This window comes from Arabidopsis thaliana, chromosome 4 (assembly GCF_000001735.4).
Source record: "Arabidopsis thaliana chromosome 4, partial sequence".
NCBI classification, from domain to species: domain Eukaryota; kingdom Viridiplantae; phylum Streptophyta; class Magnoliopsida; order Brassicales; family Brassicaceae; genus Arabidopsis; species Arabidopsis thaliana.
Window position 1 is genome coordinate 3,957,022 of NC_003075.7, and position 16,616 is coordinate 3,973,637.

A 16,616-nucleotide genomic window follows, 5' to 3' on the forward strand; every position below is an offset into this window, starting at 1 on the left:
GAATTCTACACAACTCTAACCCATCCTCAGAAACCTATTCACTACTCAGACATCATAACACAAAGCATAAACGTTGAACAAGTTGAAAACATGATAACAAGAGTGTAACAGCAGGATGATAACAGAATGAACAACAGTAAACAAAAATCAAGAACTAAAGTTGAATACTGAATACTGAATAGATAAAGAGAAATCCGGATTATAAAAAGTCTAGAACACAAGGTCTGCGAAAATAAAACTAGATAAAAACTTCTTGTCTGCGAAAATGAGAAGTACATGCTACTTATAGCCAAATATCCCGAAACCCTAATACTCAAAACGACGAAGTATTTGGACGGGTTAAGAACTGTACTCGACCCAGGTGGTCGAGTGAGAGGTCGAGTGAATAGCTGGAGTCTTCTTTTTTTCCTTGTGCTCGAGTGTCTGGTTGAGTGCGGAATGAAGAAGGCTCTGAAGCTTGTCATCGAGTATGCAGTCGAGTGGTGTGATGGTGATACTCGACCTCTAGGTAGAGTGATGAGGTCGAGTAGTGGTCTGGCAGTGAAGGTGAAGGCACTCGACCACGGGGTCGAGTGACGTGATCGAGTGTTGGTCAGGAGATACTCGACTTCCAGGTTGAGTGAAGAGGTCGAGTGGTTGTCTGATGATGGAGGTGAAGACACTCGACCTCATGGTCGAGTGAAGTGATCGAGTGATGGTCTGGTGATGGAGATGAGGGCACTCGACCTCGGGCTCGAGTGGTGAAGTGAAGTGGTGATGTCCTCTACTCGACCTGGTGGTCGAGTGGTCTCTTGAGATCTTGAAGCTCCTACTCGACCTCTGGGTCGAGTGGTTTGTCATGATCAGGTCCGCTTCTTCCAGATAGCTCGTCAACAGCTCCAAATCACCTGAAATCAACGCAAATATGCAACATGCATGCAAAACTATCCTCAACATGCAAAGTGATGACAAATGATGTGAAATGGTATAAAACACCGATGATATGATGCTAAAATGATGACAAATGGATGCTCAAAACATGCAAAATACACACTTATCAACTCCCCCAAACTTAGTCTTTGCTTGCCCTCAAGCAAACAATCAAGAACAAGCTGGAGGTGAGGTTTGGAAGCGGGGACTCAGAGCCAAAACACCAGATAGACCAGATGAAATCAATGTCCAAGTTGAAATCATTCTACTTAAAAACGTTAGCCATGCCTCATCAATCAATCAATCCGACTCATATGCTCGACCTACACAAGTTTTCAAATCTACCAATCCTTTTAACATTCATTAGTTCTGGAATGTGAATCAAGCAATGCATCATCAAAGAACTCATTTGGCTAAGGTAAAAGGTCAAGAGACAAAGATGGTCCCTTAGAGAATAGGCTTCAGTAATAGGGGATCTCTCAAAAATGATTAAGCTTTAGTAGAATGCTAAAGGTAAGTCCCAAGCTATGCATACAGAGATAAGATCCCATCTACCCAGAGTACATAGAATGAAGCTCTAATGGTAATCCCATCTCCAATCCCTATACAAGAACTAAACTCTACCCTTTGCATTCATGAATCTTTTAAGCACTTTTTCTAATCATTCTTTTCTTTTCTCTTAACTCTAGGAGAAGCTTTCTCAACACTTTGTTACATCTAGCGGATTTGGATTTCTTTAACAACTAAGGTTCCTGTTTTTAACATTTTAAAGCCAAGTGCTTTTGCCCATCTCCAATAGCTAACAAGAACTCTTTCTTTTCTTTACAAATCCCAAATCCTTTACTAGACTTTTTCTGCTTCTTTAGCTTACTTCACCTATAGTCCTTTACCTTTTCTCATCAATGAATCAACCCCCTTTTTTTTTTCTTTTAAACACATCCCAACCCAAAGTATAAGCGCCCACCTAGTCCTATCTAGTCCGAAAAATGCGAACTAGAACTACATGAGACACTATCTCTGTCGTTACGAACCTAACACTTTCTACCAAGCTTAATCGGAATAAGACCTCACAAACACTCACAAGTGATATAGGGCTTGAAAGAAAGTCTAGGTTTGGGTTTGGGTTAACTGCTCTAATAAGGAGAGACAGCTACTTGGATTAACAAGAGTGATCAAAATGAATAAGAGAATCCAAGTATTTTAGGGTATCCATGAGTTCAAATTTGATGCAGACATGATAATTAAAGATCAGATTCAGGTTCAAATTGATGGGGAATGGTATCAGATCATGACAGTGTGGTCGAGTAGAGCAATCTAGGCATGGTTCAGTTTTATTTCAAATTCATTGACTACGCAACAGACAACTAGCAACGAGGGCACTGAGTTTATCCGGTGAATCAAAATGCTTACAAGGCTATCTCATCATCATCCCCTATGCATATGCAACAATCCTAAATGAAACACTCAAGACTCGATCCAAAATGTAATGCAGCTACATGAACACTCTTTTTTTTGTGAAATCATTTTCTGAACTTTTTCAAATTTTTTTGGTTTTTCTATGCCTTAGATGAATGCAGACTCAAAAATATACACAATGCAACACACACTTCCTGAGCCCTCCCCCAAACTTAAATCACACAGTCCACTGTGCGAATAAACTTGGAAGAGAGTACTCAGGACAAATCCAATCACAAAAATAAAATGAAGAAACAAATCAAGACAGATGGTATAATACAATGGTGAAGTGAGGTGCTTACCTCAGTCGAAGAATGAACGTAGTTGCTCGTCAATGGCTGCCTGCGATTGCTCCCAGGCCATAGACGAACTGCCTTGTTCTGTATCAGCTCCACCAGGTGGGTACTCGACCTCATCAGCTCTGTGGCGGCCAACACCGCTCTGAGGAAACTCGACCTCTCTCCTTCTGCTGCGGCCAGCACCGCGGTCGCGTAAACTACGAGACTGCAGAAGTCGTCCGCTCCTACTGCTAGATCGAGAGAGTGTGGTCCTCCTCTTCCTCCCAGATTTACGAGGCTCGAATGATGAATGCCTCGTAGGGACATGCGGAATCACCTGCTCTCTAGGCTCAGGCCTGCGCCGACTTGGCTCGGGCGCGTCATATCTCCTTGAAGGCATGTCCTGAGGGAGATGTCCCTGCGGAATAACTATAGTGGAAGAGGAGCAGCTGAGCTTGTTCTTCATAAACTTGATAGCCCTGAGGCACTTGGCGAGTAACTTGTCCTGTTTCATGCACCACTTCTGCAGCTTGCTGTTGTTTCTGTTAGCTTCGCTCAAACTCCTGCTTTCCCTCGCAGGAGGTATTTGCTCACTGAAATGATACATGCTCGTGTCAAACTCCGCCTCATCTATATCATCCGTCTCATCAATATCTTCTGCTGTAGCTCCTTCGGTATGACTGATCTCCTCAGTTGGCGGACTACCCTCGAAATAAAGTTCTTCAAGCGCAGGCCTGAAGTCAATGTTCCTGCCCTCGAGAATCCTAGTAGCGTCAATGCAGGGGAGAAGAATGTTGGCGATTTTAATCGATGAATGCTCGAACCTGTAGCGGTGAAAGTCGCCAGCCATGTCAAACTCCAAGAACTCACATCTGCGCAAATGATCCAAGTCCATCATCCTCGGTGCTAAACCTGGTTCCTTGAGCGGTACTCCACAAGCTTCCAGAATTGGCGACACAACGCCACCCACGCATAGTGCTCCTCTCACCTTCTTCTTCCCGTTCGTCAACGCCCACTTCCTGTATCCACACAGATGGATCAACAGAGGCATTACTGGTGGTGCGTTGTTGAGATCGCCTCTCAAGACATTCTTCCCCTTCGTCCGGCGGAGAATCCCTGTAAGCGCATAATCTATCATCTCCATGTCCGTGTTAGACACGGTGCCTGTAGACTCCCTGGAGTAAAAGACGTTGGCGACCGATTGCTGAAAGTAGCGGATCACAGGACTTCGAATTTGGTTGCTCTTAGACCGCGCCGAGTTTAGCGGTAGATTGTTCCCTATAGTGGCCCACAAATCCTTAAGCTCTTCTCTGTCAAATCTGGGTTTGGTTCCCTTTCCACTAGGGAAACCAAACAGTTCTTCCAACTTCTTGATCGAAAGCTGATACCGCTGTTCATTCACTGAGAACGTCAAGAATCCTAACCCCATGGTATCCCGCTCAAAGTCCGTGAGTGCCTCATACATCTCCACTTGCAGCGTGGAAAGAAACTCGATTGTCTCCTCCTTATAGGCAGGGTAAGGGTAAGACATGAGTTTCTCCAGATGACACTTCTCGAACAGATGCTGCACGTCCTCCAGTAACCCTAGCTGGGCTAAAGTCTCATAGCACGGATACCGCGTTCCCCAGAAATTATTCATCTCAAAGAACCTGATATACTCTTCCACTGTAACCTCGTCTGGTTTGTTCAGCAGCTTCGTCTCCTTGCGCCATGACTCGGGCTCATACTCACTTTCGATAGCCTCATCAATCAGCTCATACCTACTTGACATCGCCCTCTTTTCTCTGGCGATTTCAGCCCTTCTCTGATTACGTCGGGCTGCAGAGCGTTCGAATTCATCCCTGAAGCTCTGGTAAACATGTTGTTCTCTCGGTCTAGCAGACCAGGACTCAGCTTCATCCACATTGTAATCAGGGTCCATAGAGGATTCTCCGCTGTAGTTACTCATTACGGAACCTGAAAACAGATGTAACTCAAAAATAAACGTTAATACGTTAGTTCCAACAAAACCAGAAACACAAACCACACACACCAAAAACAGGTCGAGTGTACCAAAAAACTTTTTTTTTTTTTTTTTTTTTTCCGGTTAGGTCGAGTGAATTTTGTGGCAGTCGTGTGATGGTGAGGCGGTGTGTCTTGGCGAGGTCGAGTGGCTGTGAAAGGCAGGAGAGGAGCGGTCGAGTGACGAATGTGGGCTTGAAAGGCGGATGTGCTCTAGCCGCGAAGTCGAGTGAATTGAGTAAAGCGGTGAAGTTGTTGATGGTTTGAAATCGAGTACTTGGTGAGAATTGGAGTGAGCGATGATGAGAGAGATACAGTGAATCGAGTGACTCGGTTATGAAGATGGAGGTGAAGAGATCGAATGAAGCTTGTGAGAATGACAATGGTGATGAGAACTCGAGTGATGTTGAACTCGCGGAAGAAGAGAAGACGGTGGTGGCTTTGGTGAAGAAGTGAGCTGCGGCGGTCGAGTGATGGTCTTGGGGTAGAGGTCGAGTTGTTCTTTTGGAGAGAGGGGGCAAGCGGTGATGATGGAGAGGTGAAGAGAGTTGTGGCCGAGCGATGAGGCGATGAAGAAGATGATGATAAGGAGTCGAGTGACGTTGTTGATGTTGGGGAATGACGAATTCGAGTGAACGAAATGAATGAGAGGTGGTGAGGAGGAGATGACGAGGTCGAGTAAAGAAGAAAAGGGAGCGTTGATTTAAGAAGGATGGGGTCGAGTTTATTTGGTTATGGAGGAGAAAACAAGGTCGAGTGATGGAGGAGAAATCGAGTGAAGATGGGGTTGCGTGGAGATCGAGTGGGAGTGAAGAGATTCCATGTCTCTTGGTCTCTTGCATGGAAGACATGGGCGTCAGCGGCGGGTCCCTCGTTGTCTTCTTGTCTCTTCTCTGTATTCTCTGTTCACTAGAAAAACTCGAGGAAATCCCGCAATCCTCTACAAACTTAAAAGACTCCCTGGAAGACTTTGTAGCTTCTGTTGGTCGAGTAAAGTAATGATTTAAAAGTTTTTGGGTTTTAAACATCACTCAAACTCGACCAATGTACTCGATTTCTAGATCATCAGTAGAGTAAAAGTTTTGAATTTTTACTCTACCTTCATGTTACTTCTTTTTTTTTTTTGAGAACCACAAACACAACCAAAACAAATCAAAAATAACAAGAAAGTAAAAATTATTTACAAGGATAGTCATGGGACTTCCTCCCAAGTGAGCTTGTTTTAAGTCTCTAGCTTGACTCCTCACACTTATCAAGAAGAAAATAAACTGTAGAGAGGGTCAGCATAATCCTCTCTAATACCATCATCATACTCAGCGTCCTCCCTGGAGAGGTCTACAGCAGAATACTCAATCCCCCTTTCTTCAAAATAGGCTTCCTTCTCTTCTGAAGGGTAATCTGTCTCGTGAGACCATCTTGAAGTGAATTCTTTTCTCGGGATAGTGTTAATCCCGCCTTTAGGTTGAGCTTCCTTCTGCATCTGATTCAGCTTACTCCTAAGTTCCTCAATAGTGTGGGCTAGCTTCTCTATAGTTTCATCTTGCTTATCAGACCTCTTTTTAAGTTCTTTCACTCTTTCAGTCTTATATGCTTCTCCTGAGATCGCTCTATCATTTCGAGAGGTTCTTCCATCTTCGGTTGACCCTTGGGGAGTTCTGTTTATGTTAAAGTGCAACTTGATGTGCTTTCCAAGATTGAGACCTATTTTCCCTTCTCTGACATCTATCACTGCTCCCACTGAAGCTAAGAATGGTTTTCCCAGTATTAAGGGATCCTTATGCTCTACTTCCATATCCAGCACCACGAAGTCTGTAGGCACTTCTACTCCATTAATCATGACTGGTAGGTCTTTTAGCATGCCGAAGGGTTTTCTAGAAGACCTATCCGCAAGGATCAAAGTTAGATCACAAGGTTTATACTGAATGAACTCTAACCTTCTTGCCATAGAGAGTGGCATCAAGCTAACAGAGGCTCCGAGATCGCACAGACAATCGCTGAAAGCAAATTCCCCAATGGAACATGGTAGAGTGAAAGATCCAGGATCTTCTAACTTCTCTTGAACAATCCTCTTATCAGCAGCTCGAGATGGAGTGGCATCACTTTCATCATCCGAATCGTGATACATCTTGATCCTTTTCAGTATTAAATTTCTCACATCTTTGTGAGGATCAGGAATCAGGTTAAGAACTTCCATTAGTGGCATCACAGCTTCAATCTCGTCCAACTGCTTCGCTGCAACAGAATTGTATCTCTCCATCCATGCTTTCCTGAATGTCCACGGAAGAGCACGTGAGGGTAGTGGAGTAGGTTTGAATCGTTTTACCATTCTCTCGATTATGGCGGCCTTCTCTTCCGAGGTGGATTGAGTGAGATGGCGAGAACCAGCGGAATGGTTGAATTCAACAACAGAGACTTCAACCTGACTAGAAGCCTCCCCTTCTTGAATATCACTGTCCCCAGTGATGAAATCAGGGACAGGTCGAGTTGGTAGCTCTCGATCATGGCAGATGGTGATGGCGTGAGCGGTTGCATACTCTTTTGGATTCTGTATGGACTTCCCTGGAAGTCCTGTAACTTTTGGTGCAGAGGTAGATGCTGATTGGCCTTCCAAGTATCTGACTATGGTATTCAATGCCTCCACTTTGGCATTCAGGTCATTGTAGCTGCAGTCCAGCTTATGGTGCAATTCAGATAATTTCTTAGCAATTTCCATTGAGCTAGATGCTTGTCCCTGTAGCAGCTGTTGGACCATCTGTTTCATTTCAGCATCAAGAGCAGTAGGACCTTGGTTTTGCTGAGGTGCAACCCAGGTGGTGGTGGTTGCTGGTAATTTCCCTGGAATTGTTGTTTAGGAACGAAACCTTGGTTGTAGGGAACAAAAGGTTTGTTCTGACTTTGTTGTTGCTGTGGAGGATACACCTGATCCTGAGGGTTAGCAACGTTGGTGCTGCGGTAGGAGTGGTTGGGATTGTTGGTTTTGAACTTGTTGTATCCTTTATAGCCACCCTAGTTGTTGTTGATGTAGCTGACTTCTTCCAACTGGTTACCCTCCCCATCTTGGACTTGATACTGCTCGTCATCAACAAGGAAGTGCAGATGCTTCTACTAGCTAAGAAGAATCTTGTCCAGCTTGTCATTTAGCGCTTTGATCTCCTTCCTGTGTTTGTCATCAGAGTCAGCTGTTCCTCTGACGGTCCTATCATAGTCTTCGTTGTAATTGCCATCTGATTGAGCAAGGTTCTCAACCAATTCCCAGCCTTCTTCAACATCCTTGTTCTGGAAATTCCCATTGCTCGCGGTATCCAAAAGCATTCTGATGCGTGGTAGGACTCCTCTGTAAAGAGTGCTGAGCAGAGAGGCTTTAGTAAAGCCATGATGAGGGCATTGGTTGGTGTAACCCTTGAAACGCTCCCATGCTTCACAGAAGCTTTCACCAGTCTTCTGTGAGAAACCAGAAATCTCATTTCTGAGTCTTGCAGTTCTGGCATTGGAGAAGAACTTTGACAGAAAAGCCTTCTTACAATCATCCCAGGTGGTGATTGAGTCATGGGGCAGATTCTTCTCCCAGATGTGTGCTTTGTCTCCCAAGGAGAATGGAAACAAACGGAGCTTGAATCCGTCTTCACTGACACCATTGATCTTTGTTAGGTTGCAAAGCCTATCGAATTCATCAAGGTGGTCGAGTGGATCCTCCATTGGCAAACCATGGAATTTGTTCCCCTGAATCATCGAGATGAGACCACTCTTAATCTCGAAGTCGTTGTTCTGGATAGTAGGAGGTGCAATTCCCTTCCTCTGACGGTGATCACGTAGTGCATCTCCAGCACCAATGTTGGAAGGGCCATTTTGTTGATTCTGTTCTTCAGCCATAACGAGTGGTTGCTGAGGTACAAGGTTGACTGTGGTTCTCCATATGAGTCATTATCTTTGTATCTTCTAACAAGGACACACTACTTAGGCTTTTATGATAAGGTTGCGGTTTAAGTTCTTATACTCAATCATACTCATCACATCAAGTCATATTCGACTCCAAAACACTAACCAAGCTTCTTCTTGCTTCTCCAAGCTTTGATGGTTTAGCCGAAGTCCATATGAGTCTTTGTGTTTGTATCTTCTAACAAGGAAACACTACTTAGGCTTTTAGGATAAGATTGCGGTTTAAGTTCTTATACTCAATCATACACATGACATCAAGTCATATTCGAATCCAAAACTCTAAGCAAGCTTCTTCTTGCTTCTCAAAGCTTTGATGGTCTAGCCGAAGTCCATATGAGTCTTTGTCTTTGTATCTTCTAACAAGAAAACACTACTTAGGCTTTTAGGATAAGGTTGCAGTTTAAGTTTTTATACTAAATCATACACATCACATCAAGTCATATTCGACTCCCAAACACTAACCAAGCTTCTTTGCTTCTCAACGCTTTGATGGTTTAGCCGAAGTCCATATGAGTCGTTGTGTTTGTATCTTCTAACAAGGAAACACTACTTACGCTTTTAGGATAAGATTGTTGTTTAAGTTCTTATACTTAATCATACACATGACATAAAGTCATATTCGACTCCAAAACACTAATCAAGCTTCTTCTTGCTTCTCAAAGCTTTGTTAGTTTAGCCGAAGTCCAAATGAGTATTTATCTTTGTTAGTTTAGCCCAAGTCCATGTGAGTCTTTGTGTTTGTATCTTCTAACAAGGAAACACTACTTAGGCTTTTAAGATAAGATTGCGGTTTAAGTTCTTATACTCAATCATACACATGACATCAAGTTATATTCGACTCCAAAACACTAACCAAGCTTCTTCTTGCTTCTCAAAGCTTTGATGGTTTAGCCAAAGTCCATATGAGTCTTTATTTTTGTATCTTCTAACAAGGAAACACTACTTAGGCTTTTAGGATAAGCTTGCGGTTTAAGTTCTTATACTCAATCATACACATGACATCAAGTCATACTCGACTCCAAAACACTAACCAAGCTTCTTCTTGCTTCTCAAAGCTTTAATGGTTTACCCGAAGTCCATATGAGTCTTTGTAGTTGTATCTTCTAACAAGGAAACACTACTTAGGCTTTTAGGATAAGATTGCGGTTTAAGTTCTTATACTCAATCATACACATGACATCAAGTCATAGTCGACTCCAAAAAAATAACGAAGCTTCCTCTTGCTTCTCAAAGCATTGACGGTTTAGCCGAAGTCCATATGACTCTTTATCTTTGTATCTTCTAACAAGGAAACACCACTTAGGCCTTTACGATAAGGTTGCGGTTTAAGTTCTTATACTCAATCATACACATGACATCAAGTCATATTCGACTTCAAAACTATAATCAAGCTTCTTCTTGCTTCTCAAAGCTTTGATGGTTTAGCCGAAGTCCATATGAGTCTTTGTCTTTGTATCTTCTAACTAGGAAACACTACTTAGGCTTTTAGGATAAGCTGGCGGTTTAAGTTCCTATACTCAATCATACACATGACATCAAGTCATATTCGACTCCAAAAAAATCACCAAGCTTCTTCTTGCTTCTCAAAGCTTTGATGGTTTAGCCAAAGTCCATATGAGTCTTTATCTTTGTATCTTCTAACAAGGAAACACTACTTAGGCCTTTAGGATAAGGTTGCGGTTTAAGTTATTATACTCAATCATACACATGACATCAAGTCATATTTGACTCCAAAACAATAACCAAGCTTCTTCTTGCTTCTCAAAGCTTTGATGGTTTAGCCGAAGTCCATATGAGTCTTTGTCTTTGTATCTTCTAACAAGGAAACACTACTTAGGCTTTTAGGATATGGTTGTGGTTTAAGTTCTTATACTCAATCATAAACATGACATCAAGTCATATTCGACTCCAAAACACTAATCAAGCTTCTTCGTGCTTCTCAAAGCCTTGATGGTCTAGCCGAAGTCCATATGAGTCTTTGTCTTTGTATCTTCTAACAAGGAAACACTACTTAGGGTTTTAGGATAAGGTTGCGGTTTAAGTTCTTATACTCACTCATACACATGACATCAAGTCATATTCGACTCCAAAACACTAACCAAGCTTCTTCTTGCTTCTCAAAGCTTTGATGGATAAGCGGAAGTCCATATGAGTCTTTGTCTTTGTATCTTCTAACAAGGAAACACTACTTAGGCTCTTAGGATAAGATTGCGGTTTAAGTTCTTATACTCAATCATACACATGACATCAAGTTATATTCGACTCCAAAACACTAGCCAAGCTTCTTCTTGCTTCTCAAAGCTTTGATGGTTTAGCCAAAGTCCATATGAGTCTTTATCTTTGTATCTTCTAACAAGGAAACACTACTTAGGCCTTTAGGATAAGGTTTCGGTTTAAGTTCTTATACTCAATCATACACATGACATCAAGTTATATTCGACTCCAAAACACTAACCAAGCTTCTTCTTGCTTCTCAAAGCTTTGATGGTTTAGCCGAAGTCCATGTGAGTCTTTGTCTTTGTATCTTCTAACAAGGAAACACTACTTAGGCTTTTAGGATAAGACTCCGGTTTAAGTTCTTATACTCAATCATTCACATGACATCAAGTCATATTCGACTCCAAAACACTAACCAAACTTCTTCTTGCTTTTCAAAGCTTTGATGGTTTAGCAAAATTCCATATGAGTCTTTATCTTTGTATCTTCTAACAAGGAAACACTACTTAGGCTTTTAGGATAAGGTTGCGGTTTAAGTTCTTATACTCAATCATACACATGACATCAAGTCATATTCGACTCCAAAACAATAATCAAGCTTCTTTTTGCTTCTAAAAGCTTTGATGGTTTAGCCGAAGTCCATATGAGTCTTGGTCTTTGTATCTTCTAACAAGGAAACACTACTTAGGCTTTTAGGATAAGATTGCGGCTTAAGTTCTTATAATCAATCGTACACATGACATCAAGTTATATTCGACTCCAAAACACTAACCAAGCGTCTTCTTGCTTCTCAAAGCTTTGATGGTTTAGCCAAAGTCCATATGAGTCTTTATCTTTGTATCTTCTACGAAGGAAACACTACTTAGGCCTTTAGGATAAGGTTGCGGTTTAAGTTCTTATACTCAATCATACACATGATATCAAGTCATATTTGACTCCAAAACAATAACCAAGCTTCTTCTTGCTTCTCAAAGCTTTGATGGTTTAGCCGAAGTCCATATGAGTCTTTGTCTTTGTATCTTCTAACAAGGAAACACTACTTAGGCTTTTAGGATATGGTTGTTTAAGTTCTTATACTCAATCATACACATGACATCAAGTCATATTCGACTCCAAAACACTAATCAAGCTTCTTCTTGCTTCTCAAAGCTTTTACGATAAGGTTGCAGTTTAAGTTTTTATACTAAATCATACACATCACATCAAGTCATATTCGACTCCAAAACACTAACCAAGCTTCTTTGCTTCTCAAAGCTTTGATGGTTTAGCCGAAGTCCATATGAGTCGTTGTCTTTGTATCTTCTAACAAGGAAACACTACTTATGCTTTTAGGATAAGATTGTTGTTTAAGTTCTTATACTCAATCATACACATGACATAAAGTCATATTCGACTCCAAAACACTAATCAAGCTTCTTCTTGCTTCTCAAAGCTTTGTTGGTTTAGCCGAAGTCCAAATGAGTATTTATCTTTGTATCTTCTAACAAGGAAACACCACTTAGGCTTTTAGGATAAGGTTGCGGTTTAAGTTCTTATACTCCATCATACACATGACATCAAGTCATATTCGACTCCAAAACACTAACCAAGCTTCTTCTTGCTTCTCAAAGCTTTGTTGGTTTAGCCGAAGTCCATATGAGTCTTTGTCTTTGTATCTTCTAACAAGGAAACACTACTTAGGGTTTTAGGATATGGTTGCGGTTTAAGTTCTTATACTCAATCATACACATGACTTCAAGTCATATTCGACTCCAAAACACTAACCAAGCTTCTTCTGGCTTCTCAAAGCTTTGATGGTTTGGCCAAAGTCCATATGAGTTCTTATCTTTGTATATTCTAACAAGGAAACACTACTTAGGCCTTTTGGATAAGGTTGCGGTTTAAGTTCTTATACTCAATCATAAACATGACATCAAGTCATACTCGACTCCAAAACACTAACCAAGCTTCTTCTTGCTTCTCAAAGCTTTGATGGTTTACCCGACGTCCATATGAGTCTTTGTATTTGTATCTTCTAACAAGGAAACACTACTTAGGCATTTAGGATAAGATTGCGGTTTAAGTTCTTATACTCAATCATACACATGACATCAAGTCATAGTCGACTCCAAAAAAATAACGAAGCTTCTTCTTGCTTCTCAAAGCATTGATGGTTTAGCCGAAGTCCATATGACTCTTTATCTTTGTATCTTCTAACAAGGAAACACCACTTAGGCCTTTACGATAAGGTTGCGGTTTAAGTTCTTATACTCAATCATACACATGACATCAAGTCATATTCGACTCCAAAACTATAATCAAGCTTCTTCTTGCTTCTCAAAGCTTTGATGGTTTAGCCGAAGTCCATATGAGTCTTTGTCTTTGTATCTTCTAACTAGGAAACACTACTTAGGCTTTTAGGATAAGCTGCCGGTTTAAGTTCTTATACTCAATCATACACATGACATCAAGTCATATTCGACTCCAAAAAAATCACCAAGCTTCTTCTTGCTTCTCAAAGCTTTGATGGTTTAGCCAAAGTCCATATGAGTCTTTATCTTTGTATCTTCTAACAAGGAAACACTACTTAGGCCTTTAGGATAAGGTTGCGGTTTAAGTTATTATACTCAATCGTACACATGACATCAAGTCATATTTGACTCCAAAACAATAACCAAGCTTCTTCTTGCTTCTCAAAGCTTTGATGGTTTAGCCGAAGTCCATATGAGTCTTTGTCTTTGTATCTTCTAAAAAGGAAACACTACTTAGGCTTTTAGGATATGGTTGTTGTTTAAGTTCTTATACTCAATCATACACATGACATCAAGTCATATTCGACTCCAAAACACTAATCAAGCTTCTTCGTGCTTCTCAAAGCCTTGATGGTCTAGCCGAAGTCCATATGAGTCTTTGTCTGTGTATCTTCTAACAAGGAAACACTACTTAGGGTTTTAGGATAAGGTTGCGGTTTAAGTTCTTATACTCACTCATACACATGACATCAAGTCATATTCGACTCCAAAACACTAACCAAGCTTCTTCTTGCTTCTCAAAGCTTTGATGGATAACCGGAAGTCCATATGAGTCTTTGTCTTTGTATCTTCTAACAAGGAAACACTACTTAGGCTCTTAGGATAAGATTGCGGTTTAAGTTCTTATACTCAATCATACACATGACATCAAGTTATATTCGACTCCAAAACACTAACCAAGCTTCTTCTTGCTTCTCAAAGCTTTGATGGTTTAGCCAAAGTCCATATGAGTCTTTATCTTTGTATCTTCTAACAAGGAAACACTACTTAGGCCTTTAGGATAAGGTTGCGGTTTAAGTTCTTATACTCAATCATACACATGACATCAAGTTATATTCGACTCCAAAACACTAACCAAGCTTCTTCTTGCTTCTCAAAGCTTTGATGGTTTAGCCAAAGTCCATATGAGTCTTTATCTTTGTATCTTCTAACAAGGAAACACTACTTAGGCCTTTAGGATAAGGTTGCGGTTTAAGTTCTTATACTCACTCATACACATGACATCAAGTCATATTCGACTCCAAAACACTAACCAAGCTTCTTCTTGCTTCTCAAAGCTTTGATGGATAAGCGGAAGTCCATATGAGTCTTTGTCTTTGTATCTTCTAACAAGGAAACACTACTTAGGCTCTTAGGATAAGATTGCGGTTTAAGTTCTTATACTCAATCATACACATGACATCAAGTTATATTCGACTCCAAAACAATAACCAAGCTTCTTCTTGCTTCTCAAAGCTTTGATGGTTTAGCCAAAGTCCGTATGAGTCTTTATCTTTGTATCTTCTAACAAGGAAACACTACTTAGGCCTTTAGGATAAGGTTGTGGTTTAAGTTATTATACTCAATCATACACATGACATCAAGTCATATTTGACTCCAAAACAATAACCAAGCTTCTTCTTGCTTCTCAAAGCTTTGATGGTTTAGCCGAAGTCCATATGAGTCTTTGTCTTTGTATCTTCTAACAAGGAAACACCACTTAGGCCTTTAGGATATGGTTGTTGTTTAAGTTCTTATACTCAATCATACACATGACATCAAGTCATATTCGACTCCAAAACACTAATCAAGCTTCTTCGTGCTTCTCAAAGCTTTGATGGTCTAGCCGAAGTCCATATGAGTCTTTGTCTTTGTATCTTCTAACAAGGAAGCACTACTTAGGGTTTTAGGATAAGGTTGCGGTTTAAGTTCTTATACTCACTCATACACATGACATCAAGTCATATTCGACTCCAAAACACTAACCAAGCTTCTTCTTGCTTCTCAAAGCTTTGATGGATAAGCGGAAGTCCATATGAGTCTTTGTCTTTGTATCTTCTAACAAGGAAACACTACTTAGGCTCTTAGGTTAAGATTGCGGTTTAAGTTCTTATACTCAATCATACACATGACATCAAGTTATATTCGACTCCAAAACACTAACCAAGCTTCTTCTTGCTTCTCAAAGCTTTGATGGTTTAGCCAAAGTCCATATGAGTCGTTGTGTTTGTATCTTCTAACAAGGAAACACTACTTAGGCTTTCAGGATAAGATTGTTGTTTAAGTTCTTATACGCAATCATACACATGACATAAAGTCATATTCGACTCCAAAACACTAATCAAGCTTCTTCTTGCTTCTCAAAGCTTTGTTAGTTTAGCCGAAGTCCATATGAGTATTTATCTTTGTATCTTCTAACAAGGAAACACCACTTAGGCCTTTAGGATAAGGTTGCGGTTTAAGTTCTTATACTCCATCATACACATGACATCAAGTCATATTCGACTCCAAAACACTAACCAAGCTTCTTCTTGCTTCTCAAAGCTTTGTTGGTTTAGCCGAAGTCCATATGAGTCTTTATCTTTGTATCTTCTAACAAGGAAACACTACTTAGGCTTTTAGGATAAGGTTGCGGTTTAAGTTCTTATACTCACTCATACACATGACATCAAGTCATATTCGACTCCAAAACACTAACCAAGCTTCTTCTTGCTTCTCAAAGCTTTGATGGATAAGCGGAAGTCCATATGAGTCTTTGTCTTTGTATCTTCTAACAAGGAAACACTACTTAGGCTCTTAGGATAAGATTGCGGTTTAAGTTCTTATACTCAATCATACACATGACATCAAGTTATATTCGACTCCAAAACACTAACCAAGCTTCTTCTTGCTTCTCTAAGCTTTGATGGTTTAGCCAAAGTCCATATGAGTCTTTATCTTTGTATCTTCTAACAAGGAAACACTACTTAGGCCTTTAGGATAAGGTTGCGGTTTAAGTTCTTATACTCAATCATACACATGACATCAATTTATATTCGACTCCAAAACACAAACCAAGCTTCTTCTTGCTTCTCAAAGCTTTAATGGTTTAGCCGAAGTCCATGTGAGTCTTTGTGTTTGTATCTTCTAACAAGGAAACACTACTTAGGCTTTTAGGATAAGATTGCGGTTTAAGTTCATATACTCAATCATACACATGACATCAAGTCATATTCGACTCCAAAACACTAACCAAACTTTTTCTTGCTTTTCAAAGCTTTGATGGTTTAGCAAAATTCTATATGAGTCTTTATCTTTGTATCTTCTAACAAGGAAACACTACTTAGGCTTTTAGGATAAGGTTGCGGGTTAAGTTCTTATACTCAATCATACACATGATATCAAGTCATATTCGACTCCAAAACACTAACCAAGCTTCTTCTTGCTTCTTAAAAGCTTTGAAGTCCATATGAGTCTTTGTCCATATGAAGTCCATATTAGGATAAGGTTGCGGTTTAAGTTCTTATACTCAATCATACACATGACATCAATTTATATTCGACTCCAAAAC

The 16,616-nt window shown here is 40.4% G+C and overlaps 3 pseudogenes across 3 annotated transcripts; all 3 read right to left on the reverse strand.

The window, feature by feature from the left end:
• Window positions 1–160: 160 nt before the first annotated feature.
• Window positions 161–1,318, reverse strand: AT4G06702 (annotated as a pseudogene; the record flags this gene model as incomplete). The annotated part of the gene is made up of 1 exon: window positions 161–1,318.
• Window positions 1,319–2,667: 1,349 nt separating this feature from the next.
• On the reverse strand, window positions 2,668–4,590 carry AT4G06704 (annotated as a pseudogene; the record flags this gene model as incomplete). Its single annotated transcript has 1 exon — window positions 2,668–4,590.
• Window positions 4,591–5,903: 1,313 nt separating this feature from the next.
• AT4G06708 lies at window positions 5,904–8,615 on the reverse strand (annotated as a pseudogene; the record flags this gene model as incomplete). Its single annotated transcript has 1 exon — window positions 5,904–8,615.
• Between the last annotated feature and the right edge of the window lie 8,001 nt (window positions 8,616–16,616).